The 18,176-nt window shown below is 51.3% G+C and overlaps 1 protein-coding gene across 1 annotated transcript in view; it reads right to left on the reverse strand.

Moving 5' to 3' along the window:
* LOC139673811 (zinc finger protein 850-like) overlaps nucleotides 1-18,176 on the reverse strand; it is a 685,564-nt gene that overhangs the window by 431,190 nt on the left and 236,198 nt on the right. The gene's annotated exons all lie outside the window — the stretch shown is intronic.

Here is an 18,176-nt window from a genome sequence, read left to right on the forward strand (position 1 = left end):
ATCAACTATAGCGTACCCTGATTTGCGTTGCCCATTTACTACTCTAGAAGATCCATCTGTATATAATTTTTCCCCATCAGGTAATTCTTCTTCTTCTAAATCTTCTCTAATTTTAGTTTGAGACTCGATTACTTGAATACAATCATGTGACAATTTTTCTAAGGGTTCTCCATATAGAAATTGAGCTGGGTTTTGAAGGCTGGTTACTTCTAGTTCCAATTTGGGAGAATGGATTAAAATGCTTTCATATTTTAACAACCTACTATCCGTTAGCCATTTTTCAGCTTTTTGTTGTAATATTCCGCGTATATTATGAGGGGTATATATGTTTAATTCTGCACCAAAGGTAATTTTCTTGGCTTCTTCTGCTAGAAGAGCAGTGGCCACAATAGCCTGTAGGCAAGTGGGCCACCCTCTACTGACAGGATCTAGTATTTTGGAAAAATACCCCACTGGCTTTTTCTTTCCAGCCCACTCTTGGGTTAAAACTCCATACGCGGTCCCATTTTCTGTATTTACAAATAGGAAAAAAGGTCTCTTTATATCTGGTAGGCTTAATACAGGTGCATTTACCAGATCTGCTTTTAATTCTTCTAATTGACTTTCATCTTTTGGACTCCACTTTAATAGTCCATCAAGAGTTAGTTTTTCATATAAAAACTTTACTTTGCTACTGTAATTTTCAATCCATTGTCTGCAATATCCTAATAATCCCAAAAGTTGCCTAATTTGTCTTTTACTTGTGGGGGCTTGCAGGGATAGGATTCCATTAACCCGATCGGGGTCTAGTCTTTTATGTCCCTTACTAAGCTAGTGTCCTAAATATTTGACTTCTTCTTCTGTGAATTGTAGTTTAGATTTTGAAACCTTTAATCCCTTAGAACCCAGAAAGTTTAGCAACCTGATAGTTTCTTTGCGAACTTGATTTTGGTCTTCTCCAGCTATTAACAGATCATCTACATATTGTATTAAGGTGACACTTTGGCTAACACAAAAAGATTCCAATAAGCATTCTAGAGCTTGCCCGAATAAATTGGGAGATTCCGTAAACCCTTGGGGTAACACGGTCCACCTTAGTTGTTGTTTACGGTGGGTGTTGGGATTTTCCCACTCGAAAGCAAAGTAATTCCGGCTTTCTTCCTTTAGAGGACAAGCCCAAAAGGCATCTTTTAAATCTACAACACTATACCATTTGTAGTCGGGGGAAAGTTGGCTTAATAAAGTATAAGGATTAGCCACCACTGGGAATCGGGTAATGGTTCTTTTATTGACCTCTCTTAGGTCTTGGACAAGCCTGTATGACCCATCAGGCTTCCGTACTGGTAAAATTGGAGTATTATGAGGTGACATACAGGGTTCCAATAATCCTTGTTTTATCAACCTTTCGATTATAGGTTGTAAACCCTGTTTACCTTCTTGTGAAATAGGGTATTGTCTGATTCTTATTGCCTCTTCAGGATTTTTAATGGTTACTTCGAGAGGCTTTATGTCCAATTTTCCTACAGAGTCTGGGGTGTACCAGACTCCAGGATCTATTTCCTTCTCATCTTCTACAGTGAGAGAGTATAATTTAACTTTTAACTTTTGGTTCTCCACTTCCAAATTTATCCCTAATTCAATCATTAAATCCCTTCCCAAATGATTGTATTCGGCTTCTGGGACCAATAGAAATGACCCTACTCCAATTTTGGAGGGGGCCTCTATTTCTACTTCCTTTAGTACGGGGACCTTAAAGGGTTCCCCTTTTGCTCCAATTACATATATATTCTCCGAGGATGGTGAACACCCTCGGGGCACTTGTTGGACAGTTGATCTTTCTGCCCCGGAGTCTACTAGAAACTCCATTTCTTCTTGCTGGGGACCTAGTTTTAATTTTATCAAGGGCTCTGTTCCTTTTAGGGTCCCCAGCACATAGAGCCCCTGACCCCTCTAATCTTCTTTAAATGCTGCTTCATCTTGTATGCGTTTTCTACAGTTCCTCTTCAGATGCCCCTTCCTCTGACAGTAAAAACATTCAATATTTTTCAAGTCTTTTCGCTTTTTTTGGTCTCTCTTGTCATTTCCATCTACTCGTTGGGGTATCCCACCCTTTTTACCATTATTAATTTCACGTTGCCCTTCTCTAACCGCTGCAACCAAAATTCTTGCTTGCTTCCTTTGACTTTCTTCATCTCGCCTCACATAAACCTTCTGAGCCTCCCGCAAAAGTTCATCTAATCCTTTCTCTTGCCAATCATCTACTTTCTCTAACTTCCTTCGTATGTCTACCCAGGACTTGGCCACAAACTGGGTCTTTAATAAGGCCTGTCCCACTGGGGTGTCTGGGTCTAAACCAGAATAAAGCTGTAAGCTTTTTCTTAGTCTTTCTAACCATTCTGTGGGGCTTTCATCTTTCTTTTGGTGTTCACTAAAAGCTTTGTTGATGTTTTGTCCTCTGGGGACGGATTCTCTAATACCTTGGACAATAATATCCCTCAGATCTGCCATGTGTGTCCGATCTCCTGGGTCTTGATTATTCCAGTTAGGCCGCTGTAAAGGCCATTTAGTATCTGCGGCTGGGCCATTTTGATGTCTTGTATCCCAATTTCTCATTCCAGCCCTTCGAATCATTTCTCTTTCTTCTACTGTGAATAATATTCTTAAAATAGATTGTATTTCATCCCACGTATATAAATTGGGACCCAGGAATTGGTCTAACCTTTCGGACACACCAAGTGGATCCTCTAACAAATTTCCCATTTCCTTTTTAAATTCTCTTACATCCCCTGAATTTAAGGGAATTGACACAAATCCCACCCCTGGTTGGGGACCTCCCATAGCTGTTTCTCTTAAGGGATATAATTTATTTTCTGATCGCCCCCTCCTCCCAGTCTGACTTCTGGTAACTCTTCTAGCTGGTTCCGGGGACTGTGATGGTGAGGGTGTTGGGGAATCCTCAGAGTCCGTTAAAGGATCTAGCTGAGGAGCAGTAGGTACTGCAATGGGTGCAGGGATTGGAGCAGGGAGAGGAGGGACATAGGGAGGAGGAGATAGCGGGAGTTCCTCAATTTTCAAATGCTTTTTCTTAGTTTCTTTTTTCTCTTTAAGTGGATATAGATATGTCTTGGTTTCTGGTCTTACCCATAAGCTTGCATACTCACTTTCTTCAGGATTAAAAGGTATTTTGGTTTTAACATACTCATTTAATGCGTTACATAGGCAGTCTTCAAATGTCCCAAATATAGGCCAATAAAGACTGTCTCTTCGGATTTGTCTACCTCCCCATACCTTCATACAATAATTTACCATCTTTTCTCTACTCTTTCCCTGGTTAGAGGGCCAACTATCCCAACAGGTCATCATGAGCCCTAAGGGGCTATCAGGGGGTATATCCGGGAGCTTTACTTCAAACCCTCCCATGGGATCAGAAAATTTACTCTTTTTCTGTCCCATCTTCCAAAGTGCCTTCACACACACACACACTCGTTTTCCTCTCGTTCGTGGCCCACGCTCTCGCGAGCAATGGGAACCACACTACGTAGAGAGTCCGCACTCACTTGGTTCTGTAAGAACCTCTCATTCACTGCACTCCAGGAAACCCTTCCCCAACCGAACAGAATCGTACTATACTTACTCGTCCTTGGGTCTCTTGTTCGGGCAGTGCGCACTGGAATTACGGGGTCCTTTATGGCCAAACCGACACCTGACTGCAGTCCGTTCTGTTGCTCTTTCTACTTGCCCTCTAGGTTCGGGTATCCAGGGTCTTGTTCCGTAGAATCTGCGTCCAGGACCGTCTGTTTGGGATGACGGGAGCGCTCTTCCTGTCGATGATCCACGTCCAAGGCCTTTGGATCCGAGTCACGGCACCAGAATTGTTATAGGCACCAAGGCGTTGGCTAGATAAATCAACGTTTATTTTATTTTATAAGGAAAAAAAAAAGGTTAATACAATTTATTAAATTAAAAAAAAGGTAGTGATTTTATTAAGTGATTTCAGCATCCAGCTCTGTAGGCCTTAGCCTCAGTGATTGCAGCGTCCAGCTCTGTAGGCCTTAGCCTCAGTGATTACAGCTCTTTGTGAAGGCAAGGAGAGGAGCAACACAGTGCTTGCAGGATAGCAGAGCACCGGGTGACCCAGGAGACCAGCTCCAAAAGGTTCACATTTGGCTCTCGTCCAGGGCTCTGCTTATATTCACTTTCTCTGGCGTAGGCCATGCCCCCTTTGCGCAGGCGCAGTTTCCATGTGTTACATAACAGTTTCGCAATCGCTTCTCGTTTGCGCAGGCTCAGTTCTGTGCGTTGTAACAGTTGCAGTCCTCAACCAGGTCCGGCCGTGTTTCGCAATACCTTTTGCCTCATGGTGCCCAGGAGTGGGGGGGGGTTTCCATGTGGCTGTACAGTTCGGGGTACTTGGCAAGGGACAAACTGCAGGCTTTGGCATGATGTCCTGTTCGGTCGTACACAGCAGGAAGGGTTGCAATGCTGTACGTTCAGACGGGGGTCGGCTCGTGCCGAGCCGGCGCCCGCTGGCATGCTTGGTCGCAGGCTCCCCACGCTGGTTCAGCTTTTAGCATGGGCGGCGGGACTTCCCCGGTGGGGCTGCTTTTGTCCGGCAGCGTGGCTGGCTGGAGAAGCTCTCCAGGGCGGCGGCTATCTCTGCTGGTCCATCTCCACTGTGCTCCTGCCTTGGCATGGGGTAGCTGGGGCCAGGTGTGGGGGCTGCACAGCCTTCCTTTGAGGGGGGACTGGCGGGGAGCTTGGCAGGGCTTGCGCTGTGGGTGACCGTGGTACTGGGGCTTTTGGGGGTGCTCTGTGGGACCTGGTTTCCAGCGACATGGCTGGCAGGCACCTTGGCAGAATATGGAGACAGCCAGGGCTTTCCAGCACGGCTGGCGTGGGAGTCGGGATTGACCGGGGCCGTAGGGGAAAAGAGAAAAACTGGTGGCTCTGAGTTTTGGGTGTTTTGGGAGTGAAACCGGGCATGTATGGCCAGGAAAGGCTTGTACCGGGAAAGATGGAGAGGCTGAGAGGAAGTGGGGGTTTTTCCCGGGTGCTGGCTTAGGAGGGGAACGGGATGAACCGGGGGGGGTTTGCAGGGCACGGGTCTTCCCCGGAGATTCAGTGGGGGGGGTTTTGGCTAGCAGGGTCCCGGTGTGACAATGTGGCTGAGGAGAAGAAGGGAATTCTTAGGGCTAGAAACGGTAAAAAAAAAGGCAGGGAGGTATTTATCTTAGCAGGGCGAAACTGTTTGGGGCTAGAAAAACCTGTAGGGGAAGGAGGGGGGAAGGCACCGGGCTGAGAGGTATCGAAACTGGGGAATCTTTCCTTTTCTCCACAGTGAGTACTCTACATTCCTTGTTAAGCACCGAGCCATTCTCCGATAAGGCATTGTTCTTTCTGCCGGGAAGCTGTCTTTCTGGTTTTTACAATCCTCCAAGTTTTCAGGCATATTTAATTTTACATTTAAAACAAAATTAAAAATACTATTTGATTTGGTTTCTAGCAAATTAATTAATTCATCTATTACAAGGGGGTGCAGGGGGTGCCGGTGCCAGGGAAAGCAGCTGGAGGTGGTTCCCAGTGCCCGAGAATGGAGGCTCAGCAGGTCCCCGTTTCAACCAAAAGCGACTGGCAGAGGCTGGAGTTCCGGTCCAAGGGGCTCCTGTCCCCAGGAAAGGGGGTCTAGGGGTCCCCAGTGTCAGTGAAAGGGGGTCACAGCAGTGCCAACCCCACGAGCCCTTTTATAGGGGGTCTTGCCCCCTTTAAGGGTGCTTGGGAGCCTCCTCACCACTGCAAGACCCTTTTCAGGGGCCATCTGGACCCCTTTAAAAGGATTTTTAAGGGGATCCCACACCACGAGCCCCTTCAAGGAGTTATTTTGCCCCCAGGGTCCATTTTGGGGTTCCCTACACCATCGCCGCTTTAAGACCCTCTCCTTTGGGCGGTCCCCACAGTAACTGCCCTTAAAAGGGCAACGCCACTCCTACATTTCGGCAGCGGAGCCCCGGGGGGTGGGTTTGGGGGTGGCCGGATGGGGCTTGGGGTTCCTGGGATGGGGTTTTTGGGTCCCAGGGGGGTCTTTGGGGTCCGGTGTGATGCCGGTGACAGAGATGGGGACACCGTGCCAGGTATAAACTTTTTTGCTGCGAACACGCAGCGGCAGCAAGTTCAGGGAGATCCTGGGGGGGCTGAGGGGGTCACCCCAAATCCCGGGGTACCCCAAATCACAAAGCCCCCCCCAGACCTCCCCCAGGAGCCTCCATCCCTGTGGATCTTCTGCAGGCACGGGATCACCTGCACTCGCCCCCTCACCATTACAGGGGGCTGGGACAAAAACCTGGAGGGGAGGGAAAGGGGTCGGGGGGGACCCCAAAGTCCCGGGGGGGGGGACACAGGGAAACCCCCGGGAATGTCGGGGATTGTTGGGACCAGGAGGGCGTTCGGTGGGGCATGGGGACACCCCCAGGAGTCCCGGGGCGGGGGGACCCTCGGGAAGAGTTTGGGGGGCATTGCGGGGGTCCCAGTAGTGCTTTTGGTTTGAGGGGACCGGCAGGAGCCCCGGGGGGAAATGGACAGGAGCCCCCAGGAAGGGGCTGGGGGAGGTTGGAAGGGGCCCAGCATTCCCAGGGGTGTTTGGGGGGTCTCTGGGGAGGGGCTTGGGGGGTCGCTGAAGATTCGGGGGCGCTTGGGGCTACCCCCACGGGTCCCGGGGTGGAAAGGCCGGGGAGGACCCAGGAATCGCAGGGGGAGTTTTGGAGGGTCTCCAGGAGTTGGAGGGGGCTGTTCCGGGGTTTTCGGAGTGTTTGGGGGAGGGGGGTTGGACGGTCCCCGGGAGCCCCCGAACTCATCCAACACCACCACGGCCTCGCTGGGGCCTCACAGAGGAACATCGTGGCGGGGGGAGACCCCGAGGCTGGGATCAACCGGGACCGATCACGACATGCGACCACTGCCCCGCGCCCGGAAGACCCCGCGCTCGCCGCTCCTGCCTGGCAACTGGTGACGTCACAAAGCTTGAGACTTCCTATTTGCTGCTCCCACCCCGTTCCCATCTGTGGCTCTGCTCGGGGATTGGCCGAGCCGGCAGCGCCGGGAGCCGATCGGGAGAACAGCGCGATCAGAGCTTCAGGGAGCGCCAGGGAATAGGAGCGTGTCCCGGCAGGGCGAGGGGCGAGCGGCAAGGGCGGGCAGCTCCCGGCTCCTCGTGGGAGGTGTGAGGGGTGTGAGGGGTGTGATGGATATGATGGCTGTGATGGCTGTGACAGGTGTGATGGGTGTACCAGGTGTGATGGGTGTGATGGATGTGCCGGTTGTTTCTGGTGTGTTTTTCCCCAGTTCGAGCAGATCCAGCACAGCCGCTGGTACTGGTGCCAGCAGGAGTGTGCCCACCCAGCCAGAGCCCCCCGAAGGACACAGCTGTGCTGGGCACAGGCACAGGGAGTGTCTGAGCCTGGCGCTGGTACCAGGGACAGTGCAAAGGTCACCTGAGTGCAGTGAACAGGCGAATGAGCTGCTCCGTCTGGGGGCAGAGCCTAAGCAAGAACTGGAAAGGCCAACGAGTATCAGGGAGAGGGAAAGGGAAACAGAGTGGTGGGGTCACACCCTCCCAACCCCGAGAGAAGCTCGGCAGGAGTCAGGGAAGCTCTGCCCCTCTTGCCATCAGGCAGAAGGGGGAGAACAAGTAGATGGGGGGAATGGAAACAGGCCCCTGCTTGGGGAGGTAAAAGAATCCCCTCTAGACCCCCATCACCTCCCCAGGGGCCTTTACAGAACAGGTACGAGGTCCTGGATCGAGAGGGTCAGGCAGATGGCACTCGAGAAGAAAATCTGTCTGCAGGGTCTCCCAGTTGCACTCCATCGGTCAGATGGATCACAGCCTTGGGTGTGAAGAAGAAAAGAAGGGTAGTTGTAGTTGGTGACTCCCCTCTGAGGGGAACTGAGGGCCCTGTGTGCTGACCCGACCCATCCCACAGGGAGGTTTGCTGCTCCCTGGGGCCTGGGTGAGGGATATCACCAGGAGACCCCCTGAGCTAATTCAGCCCTCTGTTTATTACCCAGTGCTGGTTGTCCAGCCTGGCAGTGGTGAGGTTGGTAACAGGGGTACCAGGGTAACTAAAAGGGGCTTTGAGGCTCTGGGTCAGCTGGTTGGTGGGACAGGAGCACAGGTGGCTCTGTGTGTTGGGGAGTCTCTTGACTCTGTAGAACTTGAGGTCAGCAATGATGATGTTGAGTGCCCGTGGGTGAGAATCAGGGCAGGGCCAATGAGGCAAATGTCCTGGTGGGAGTCTGTTCCAGATCACCCAGCCAGGGTGAGGAGGTGGATGGATTATTCTAGAAGCAGCTGGCAGATGTTTTAAGACCATCAGCTCTTGTTCTTATGGGAGACTGTCATCTGCCAGATGTGTGCTGGGAACTCAACCCAGCAGAGGAGAGATGTGGGAGGTTCCTGGAGTGTTTGCAGCCTCCTGTCCCAGCTGGAGAAGAGCCTGCCAGGGGTGGGGCCCTGTTGGACCTGCTGTTTGTACCAGAGAAGGGCTGGGGGAGATGTGGTGCTCGGGGGCCATCTGGGGTACAGTGACCATGAAATGATGGAGTTTTCAATCCTTGGTGAAACAAGGAGGGCCATCAACAAAACCTCTGCCTGGGACTTCTGGAGGACAGACTTGGCCTATTGAGGACTCTGATTCAGAGAGTACCTTGGGAAACAGCCCTTGGAAAAACACAGGTGGACACACTTGCAGAGGGAGATGTTGAAGGCACAGCCCTGGAAAAGCTGCATCCCACGGCTTGGACAGGGGCACTCTGTGCTGGGTTAAGAGCTGGCTGATGGCCAGGCCCAGAGAGTGCTGGGCAATGGAGCTGCACCCAGCTGGTATCTGGGCACTGGTGCTGTCCCCAGGGGTCAGTGCTGGGCCCAGTGCTGTTTAACGTCTTTATTGATGATCTGGATGAGGGGATCGAAACCACCATCAGCAACTTTGCAGGAGACACCAAACTGTGGGGAGTGTCGATGTGCTGGAGGGCAGGAGGGCTCTGCAGAGGGACCTGGACAGGCTGGAGAGATGGGCCCAATCCAAGGGTGTGAGGTTCAACAAGGTGCAGTGTTGCAGCCCGATTCAGGTGGGTCTGGAGTGACCACCTTACAAGTTTCGTTTTCACCTTAAAAGGACATGTTTCCAGCCTCAACCAATTGGAGTCAGACCACCGCACCTGGGGCGGGGTCACTTGAGGTCATATATACCTGTGTTTTTGAATAAACTTGGGATTTGCTTTACATCACATTGGTGTGTGCAGTCTCCCCTAGGCCATGGCGGCAACAAATGGTGGACCCCAACGTGTCTCAGAACATGAAACCCACCTGCATGCCTGCCTAGAGCCTTAAGAAGTGGCCCCTGAGAGCTACTATGCCCCAGTTTTTTTGGGTGCTTTGTGGAGAAGCCCCTGAGAGCTTCTGTCTCCCTTAAACTTGGGAGTTTTGTGTAGTAGCCTTGAGAGCTGCTGAAAGAACGTGGACTGAAGGAACCACGACCTTCGAACCGGTGAGTTAAAGAAACATGGGAAATTCCAACTCGACTAAAACGAAGTTATTGCTTGATAAATTTGAGAAACTAGCTCGTGTAACGAAAACAGACATTGAAAGACAAGCCTTACAGGAATTTTTGGATTGGTGTTTCACTCGAAAGCACCTAACAGATGCCAATTCCACGCTTTCCATAAAATTATGGGACAATATTGGGGCAGATTTGTGGAATTTAGTGCAAACTGCACCCGAAGAATTTCTGCCGCACATTTCGTCATACGCAGCTATAAGGAAAATGCTGTTAGAGGTAGAACGAGCCCGTAAAAACCTCGATCTACCGGAGAGAAGGGAAAAAAGTCAGTTTCTGCAGAGCAGTTTTTCCCCTGAACATCCTTCTGCACCGCCGTGGGCATCGCCGCTCGCAGAAACGCCACCGCGGTACCCCTCTGCCACCCCGCTGCCGCCCGTGCCGTCCGTCGGACACCCACCGCGGTACCCATACGCGGCACCGCCCGCTCCCGCTCCGGAAAACCCGACAGAATCACAGGAACCATGGAATCAAAGCTTTTCCACGCCGTTCGTCACCGCAAAAAGCCAAGAAGTCGTCTTTGCACCGCCTTGCAACTACCAAGAAACAGCCTGTGCACAGCGAATGAGACCACCGGCTGCCGCTGTAGAAGCGGCCGGACCTCAGCAGCAACCTTGGAACCCCACGAGACACGCCGCAGGAAACCAAACCGTGAGTGAGTTTTATTTAAATCCTAACTCCGAGAAGGCGCGATGGGGAATGCCCTCAGCCGAGAGAGACATGTGGAGGGGGGGACAAACCCCAGGGAGTTTCTCTTCCCCTGTCCATCCACCTTCGGCGCCGGCTCCACCACCGCCGCCGCCAATGCCCTGCGGGTACCTCGGGGCTGGGGTCGCCCCGCCGCCGCGCTCCCCGCCGCCCCACGGGTACGCCGGAGTCGCTCCGTTGCGGCAGGAGACTGTTGAGGCAGACATTCCAGCAGGGCTACAGCCGCCCGGCATAACCGCGTGGCCAGGAAAACAGAGAGACCACGTGGTCGCAAAGCCCGCGAAATCAAACAAAGGAACGGCGCGCCCTTACCACGAGGCGCCAGGACCGCCCAACCCCCCTCCCTACTGCCTGCCAATCACAGCGCATGCGCCAGGCGCGGGTCCCCCGCAGCCCGCAGGGGCCGGGGGCAGCTCCGAATTCGCCCGCTCCGGGGGCGGATCAGTTCCCGCGCCACCCCAACCACCTCCTGCGTGGATCGACCGCGTCATGGAGAGGGGAGAGACTCCTCCCCAGTGGAGGGGAGCCACCGGAGCTCCCCCTGGGCGTTGCCTTCACTGTGTGCCATCCATAGCGCAAGGGTCCCGAGAGCGAGTTCCCACAGCGCCGGTCGCGCAGGACACAAGCGCTGCAGCACCAACGGGGACTCCCTCCCCGATAGCCGTGCGCTGCCCGCAGCTGCCAACACCGGCACTGGAACCCCCCGAGCCGGTAGAGACTGCCCCTGCACCGGCAACCTGGTATCCGCAGCCTCCATCACCGACAGCCACACCCACCAGCTGTATCCCAGAATGGAGAGCAACAGAAAAAGAAGCCTCTGTTTGGGACATGCTGGGGGGAGATGGAAATTGCAATGCTGTTAACTTAATTTCAAAGCTTTCTGATACCCAGGTACCAGTTTCTGCAGATGGAGTCACAAAGCCACCTCGCGACCTCATATTTAATACCCAGCAAAGGTACAAAGAGTTAGTATCCATAGCTGCAGAAGTAGGTACACCCTCACCTTCCCTGCAACCCCTGGTTTCTGCGCCTGTGATTAACACTACACAAGGCTTAAAATGGGAGCCACTTGATTGGAAAATTGCACAAAAAATACACAGTGTAGTCTTTCAATACGGCTATGACAATGCCTTGGTAAAAAACCAAATCACAGCCTTCATAAAATACAATAACCTAATCCCAGCAGACACTAAGGTTTTAATGGAGTTTATTCTACCTTCTGCTGCTTATATGATATTTCTACAGAAATGGAAAGAGCAGTTAACGGAGGAACAGGCAAAAAATATACACTTAGAAACTGGACATCCCTTAAGATTAGCATCTTTAGACCAGCTAATGGGATCAGGAGCTTATGAAGACCCACAAACACAAGCTGCATTACATTTTCATATTTTGCAGCAGTCAAAGAATGCTGCTTTGACCGCATTCTCTAATCTGCCTAAGAAGGGAAAACCTTCTCTACCTTACATGCAAATAATGCAGAAACCTGGACAGACATTCATGGAATTTGTAGATAAAGTAACAGAAGCTTTGGATGCTGCTCCAAATATTACCCCTGACATTAAACCAGTATTATTGAAAGATCTGGTAATTAATAATGCCAATCCTCAATGCAAACAGCTCATAGCCTCTCTACCAGCCACAGCTACTTTGGTACAGTTAATTGAAGCCTGTGCCAGATTGCCCTGGGTAGAAGAGGAGGAAAAAGCAAAGCTACATGCTTCTGCTCTAGCCACAGTTCTTAGCAAACAATCCACCCAAAAAAGGGGGAAAAGACCCTGGAATTTAACAACAAAATCTTGTCCAGCACAACCAAAATATAGCAGAACTCAAAGCTTCACTGGAGAATGTAACCGTTGTCACAGACTTGGTCACAAAGCCCAAGATTGTCATTCTAAATATAAAAAAGGATGGTACTCCTCTAACAAACATGGGATGGGGAGCTGGGCCTCCAAAAAACCAGAGGGGCTGCAAGCCATGGGGTGCAGCCAGTCAAATAGCTCATGGAAACTGGAGCCAAGCTGCCTTCCCCATATGGCAACCACAACCACAAGCAGCAGTAGCCTAGGACTAGTCGTTAACTATCCAATCAAACAAGAACAGTCCAGTTCAAGAGCATGTTGTTTAGCCTGTATTTTGAAATTCTGTTAACTTCCAGTTAAAGTGCAGTTTTGAGCTTATTGCACTGCCAAGTTGCCCAGCAGGCTGCAGGGGTAAGGATACCTGCCCCCCTAAGCTGCTGAACATTTTCTAGAGAGCGTAAGATCATCAGTACTTACTCTCTCTCAGTGTTGGTTATGTTTAGCCTTTGTGAATTTCCTCTGTGAATTCACACTTGTTTCCTGCTTTACCAAGGGTGTATAAGGACTAAAAATCAAAGCTTCATTCTCAAACCTCTGTGATGGCCACACAGAAGTTCTGAGAATGGACCTTGAACATAAGGAGATTTAGTTCAGCTGGACTGAACTTGCTTCTTTGCTAAGTTAAGTCACTCTGCACTCTTGGACACTATGCACAGAATTTAATAAAATTTGTAGTTTGTTTACAGTGGTCTGTGCGGTGACGACTGCACAAAAAGACCACAATTTCACGTGTGAAAGAAAAGTTTCTTGTTTTGCACTAGTTGTAAGTTTGCAAATTCCAAACATACATGTCTTAGTCATGTATTAGTTTGTGTGAGTTTACAAAGGTTACTGTACCTCCTTCCAAAAGTCTATTTTGAAAAGAGAGGGGGAGGTAGGGATGTGTAACCCACAAAATACCCTGTTAGGTCTTGAATTAGAAAAATTTAAGATTTTCAAAATATTATTTCTCAATTTTCAAAATTTTCAGCCTTTCTGTTCAAGTTCCAATATGCATGAGTCTGGATAGTATCCTAATGGTAACAATTTCTCCATTGGATAAGTTAGCTAAGGAGTTATGTGTATTATGTTGTTTGCATTTTTGCTTTGTTCTTTGAAACAAAAGGGGGAGATGTTGCAGCCTCTAATTCAGGTGGGTCTGGAGGACGACCTCACAAGTTTCGTTTTCACCTTAAAAGGACATGTTTCCAGCCTCAACCAATTGGAGTCAGACCACTGCACCTGGGGCGGGGTCACTTGAGGTCATATATACCTGTGTTTTTGAATAAACTTGGGATTTGCTTGAACATCACATTGGTGTGTGCAGTCTCCTCTAGGCATGGTCAGCGACAATGGAATTAGAAAAGTTATATCATTTCCTACAATTTAAGCAGAGACCAGACAGGGGCAGAGGGAAGGGGAGGCCAGGCATGGGGATATGGCTGGAATGTGGTGGTTGTGAGGTCACTTCCACTGCAGCAGCCTGGGTGGCCCTCAGGAGACATTCTGGGCAGGGAGCATTGTGAGGTCATCCAGCACATCAGGGAACCCACACAACAGAAATTCCATCCGGGGGAGGTGAAGGAGTGGGGCAGGTGGGAGAGCCCCCCAGGTTCTGATTCTGGGGGCAGCTCTGTCACACAGCCCCACGAACCCTGGCAGGCAGGAAGGCAGCCTGGGCTTGTGGCCACCCTGCTCTGCACTGGCCCTGAAACTGGGGAAAAGTCTTTTCCTCATCTCCAGGCTGAACATTCCCTGTTTCCCTCAACACCCCTTGCCTTTCATTCTCTTCACATGCCAGCTCCATCCAAGCCTTCCTTTCCTCATAAAACAAAGTCCCCGTATTTAATTTTATTCTCTGCCAACTGTCCTTGCTTTCACCTCCTGGCAGTGGCTTCATGGCCCCTGTCACAGCCAGCCCTGGCCCTGCACTGACCCAGCTCTGCTGCCCCACAGATGCTGCATCAGGAAGGGAAGGTCCATGGGGGAGGGAAATGCACAGGGACTCATCCTGGAAGGGACCTCGGGCGGGTTCTGGGCCAAACCAAAGCACAGTCAGTGGAGAAAGGGACACAAGGATGGGCTGTTTGTGTGCTCTGCCATGTCAGGAGAAGATATAGAGCTCCAGAGACACCCAGACAATGTGGATCCCTCATGAGATGATCTCAGACAGGGGCTCCCAGGCCTCTGCCAGTCACTGGTTACTCTGGTTTGATGGTCACTGGTGGTTACACCCACCCACACCCCCACCAGTGTTCTGTGCACACACACCAGTCTCACCAGTGTCTGGGCCCCCAAAGAACACAAGACCTGATGATTTGTGGCTTCCACTCCAGTGGCAGGCACTTGGATCTCCCTCCATACCCAGAGCACAGAGATCTCTTGTCCCAGAAAGTTCCTGGCAATGGAGGGATTAGGAAAATGGAACAGCCAGTGGAGTCAGTTGCAGGGCATGGTCAGGGAAAAGCACTGACCAGTCACCTCTTTAAACATGTTCAGCTTCTTTCATCCATTTTTTCCTCTGTTTTCTCATGTCTGTTCCTCCACAAATTTCTTTGGTCATTTCCTGGACATCCCATGGCAAGTCTTGTACAGTCCCTAAATGCACTTTCTGCCTGCCCACCCTGAGTCTCAGGACCTGAGTGAGAAAACCCCCAACCTCAGCTGCAAGGCCATCCTGGGGGCTCTGTCACTGATCACTTGGGGAGCCTTTCATGTAGAGATGTTGGAAATCTCTATTAGTTCCTTTATAACTTTTGAGTTTTGAAAGGCTCCTCCAAAGTCATTGAAATTCATGTCCCTAAAAGGACTGTTTTTCCATTTTCATAAAGTGTTGGGGATTAGGTCACATTAAAATGCCAACATGGTGCATGTAGGTATTTGCAACCCTGTGGAGAAGGAGTTGGGGATATAGGAAAAAAGAATAATAAACTGTTTGGGTTGGAAGAGACCTAAAATAGCCACTAGTCAAAGTGCACTTCAGTTACTCAGGGACACCTTCCACAAGTTTAGGTTGTACAAAATTCCAAACCTCGGGCAGTTCCAGGAATGGGGTTTCCACTTACTCTGTAACCTGGCCCAGGTTCCTGCCACCCTCAGCACAAAATATTTCTTCCTGACATCCAATGGAAATCTCCCCTCATTCAGTTCCATTTCCTGTGCCTTGTTCTGCCAATACAACCTTTGGCAAAAAGTGTCACTCTGTCTCTCCCGCACTAAGAGCACAACATTTTCATGGCTAAATACCAGAGATATCGTATGAAGGGGTTTGGAAGCCTCCAAGCCGTGGGCCCAGTGGTGTGGAGACTGAGGAAAGAACAGGAGAAGCCTGAGAGGCCTCCAAGGGCAACTGGGGAGGTCCGAACTGCACACAAGGAGAAAGGAATTTCTGCCCAAGGGCAGTGCTGTGGTGCAACACATCCCCCTGAAGGAGTCTGGATCAGTCCAAGGCTTTGTGTGCCAAGGCAGAGCCAGGGAGGAGGGAGAGATGTCAGTGCAGGAAGGGGCCAGCGAGGTGGGGCAGCCAGGGGATGCCGACAGCCTGCAGGGAAAGGGGCAGGGCATGGACACCGTAGGACAGCCTGGACTGGAGAGGAGACAGGGATGTGCAGAAGCTGAAAGGCCCCAAGAGAGCCAAGTTGTGCAGGCCTTTGGCCATGGCTGCTGTGTGTGCCCCTGATGGCATGAGGAGGCAAGTGAGCCTTGCAGTCCTGGGGCCTCATTGCCTCCTTGTCCCTGCTCAGCAGCCTGGGAGGTGCCACCCCATCCTCCTGCCCCTGCTATTCCACATCCCACACCCCGGTGCCCAAGGAAGAGTCCTGAGGAATGAGGGACAGGCAGAATCTCCCTTCCCAGGGCGGGGGGTCACAGCTGTGACCTTGGGGTTAATGAAATGCTTCTTACTTTCGTCAGCATCAGAGTGACCTTTCTTTCCTAGTCCATATTTGTCATCATTGTCTCTTTGCTTTCTAACTGGAATCTGGGGACACTTTCTCAGTTATGTCCCTCAGAGGGACCCATTAACAACAAAAGAAACTTTAAAGTTTGATTCTGACTTGGGTTTCTCAAGAGGTTCCTGCACCTTTCCTCAGGGTCTGAGGTTCAGGGACTCAGCACCAAACCCCCCCAGAGGGTCATTAAATGCCCTGGGCTGTTGCTGTGCTGCTGAGCTGGGCCGGGCTCCTGGCACACAGGGAGCTCCTGGCAAGCGGGCAGTGCTGCAGAGAGACAGCTCTGCCCAGGAGCAGCTCCTGTGCACAGCCCAGCAGGGCTCAGGGCACTGCCTGCACACACCCAGGGCAGAAAAGCAGCGCAGAGAGAGGTTACACACAGTCTGGGGTGTGAGGAAAGTTGAGAGGAAGATCCACAGAAGAGGAATCATTCCGGGCTTTGAGAAGGTAAGTCTGCATGAAGGGCAATGTATGTGCAGTCTGTGGGAAGATCTCCCAACGCTGGCACATCCCACAGCCTGGGGGGTCTCTAATGTGGGATATCACAGTTTCTCTGGAGACGAGGACGGGCTGCAAAGCAGGGACTCTCTGCTGCACCATCCCAGGGACATCCCAACAGGGTTCCCTCCTCCTCCCAGGGATGGCTGTAGGCTTTGAATCCAACCTGTGCCACCCAGGCTGCTCCAAACTGTCCTGCAGAGCAGGGTCCTGCACCCCAGGGTGCTGTGCCAGGGCAGGAGCTCTGCCACCTGCCAGGGGCAGCTCTCAGCTGGTCTGGGGAGCTCCCTCAGTGCTGGGAGAGAGGCTGTGGGTGGAAAGAGCAAACCCTGGCAGGGCAGGGCAGGGCAGGGCAGGGCAGGGCAGGGCAGGGCAGGTTTTTTCAGCTATCAAGTGAGAGTTTCATAGGTGAGGACTGCTTACAGAACCAGAGCACTGAAGGATATTTTCCAGGGGATACTTCAAGGACAACGTGAAAGGAGGGATTTCTATCAAGCTCTCAAGCCACATACCTGGTGGTTTGTCATGCAGAGGGAACACTGAGGAGCTGCACAGGGGCTGAGAACTACCTGGTATTGTTGGTGTCTGGGATGTGGCACAGCTGGCTCAGGGTGACAATGCCCTGAGTGCCCACCTGGTTCTGCCCTGGCTTCTCCCAGCTGGACCCTCAGCGTGCATTTCCTTTTTTCTCAACTTGCTCATGTTACGGGAATTGTTTCCTCCTACTCTCAGTCAGGTTCACTGGGAATGGGAGTTCAAGCTACAGAGTCAATCACTGATCCTGTGATCCCCCACAGGCAGGTGGGTCCCTGGGAATGAGACATTCCAATTTTCCTCTGACCTGTGGGGCTGTCAGTAGTGAATTCTGTGTGCCTGGAAAATGAGGTGTGTTTCCCAGAATCAAACCCCATTGTCAGGACACTTGGCTCTTCTCTGAGATGTCCTTCCAAGCTGGGAACTGCCCTCAAGAATGCAAATCATCTTCATAGCAGAATTGTGATATCTGAAATCCCCAGTGCAGAGGGGCAGAGATGCTGTGCCCATCCCAGGAAATGCTGTTGAGTTAGTGAAATGAACCATGTGTGTCCTTGAGACCTTGAGCCAGGCTGAGACATTGAGTGGTCTCTGATGGATCTCTCTGCTCTCAACAGTGTCTGGTGGCATTTCAGACAAAAATGGGAGTGTGATCACTCTCTGTCTGAGGAAGGCCCAAGTCCAGGGCAGCTGGAAGAAGGCAGAGGGAGAGAGCAACTCCCCTCACTCTGCACTGAGCCACAGATATAGTCCTGTTTGGGAAGCCCTGCTCTGCTCTTCCTCAGGGCAGCACAAATGCTGAGGGGTTCTGCCATCCAGGAAAACTCCACAGGGAAGATGAGGGGAGTCAGAAACAAAACACCCAAACCTCTGAAACTGTCTTCTGGAATCCTGAAATCTTCTCAAAACTGGGAGTGCAGATGCCCATGAGAACTTTTGCTTCAGGAGCAGTTTCATCTGACACAGCTGAACACCAGGATGGGCCCTGCCCCCACCATGGCCACGACCCCACTGGAGCAGAGCAGGGCTGACCCTCACAGCCAGTGGGCAGAGGGGCT

Source organism: Pithys albifrons, chromosome 7 (assembly GCF_047495875.1).
Source record: "Pithys albifrons albifrons isolate INPA30051 chromosome 7, PitAlb_v1, whole genome shotgun sequence".
NCBI classification, from domain to species: domain Eukaryota; kingdom Metazoa; phylum Chordata; class Aves; order Passeriformes; family Thamnophilidae; genus Pithys; species Pithys albifrons.